The following is a 682-nucleotide window of genomic DNA, read 5'->3' as shown; positions in this document are numbered from 1 at the left end:
GAAAAGGAAAAGCGTGGCCTAAGAAGTGTAGCCCAAGGAAAGGAAAGCGTGGCCTAAGCAATAGGAAGCGTGCTGCATGCAAGGGGGAGGCAAACATTGCCCTCCACAAGGGCAGACTGCCCTCTAGGAGGGCAACATAAAGGAACCAACCAAGGAAGGCAACTCTGCCCTGCCCACTACAAGGGCAGAGCACAAAAATGTGCCTTGGAACCAAGAAGAAGAGAACCTTGCCCTGCCCTCCACAAGGGCAGTATCGGGCTCACCAAGGAAAAAATTCAAAGGAAAAATGTCACCCATGCATGCCACAAGAATCGAACACGGACCAAGGAAGAAGCAAGGAACTAAGGTTGAGTGCCGTGCCAAGAAACCAAGGAAATCAATTGAACGTGTGCCACAGCCGTGTTTCGAACACGGGACAGCAAAGTGGAAACACTGCCCTGTCCTCCGCGAGGGCAGGGCAGCATTTGGATTGGTGCACAAATCTGGCGCACCACACACAAATCTGGCGCACCAATTCTCTCCTGGCAGCACCAGCGTGCATCGCAACTCAATCCTGGCAGCACCACATTTTTCTGCCCTGCCCTCCGCGAGGGCAGGGCAACATCCCATGCACCAAGGAAAATTTCTGGCGCACCAATTTCTGAGTCTGGCGCACCAATTCTTGATTCTGGCAGCACCGTGG

The sequence above is a fragment of the Arachis duranensis genome, chromosome 5 (genome assembly GCF_000817695.3).
Source record: "Arachis duranensis cultivar V14167 chromosome 5, aradu.V14167.gnm2.J7QH, whole genome shotgun sequence".
NCBI classification, from domain to species: domain Eukaryota; kingdom Viridiplantae; phylum Streptophyta; class Magnoliopsida; order Fabales; family Fabaceae; genus Arachis; species Arachis duranensis.
This window is presented reverse-complemented; position numbering follows the sequence as displayed.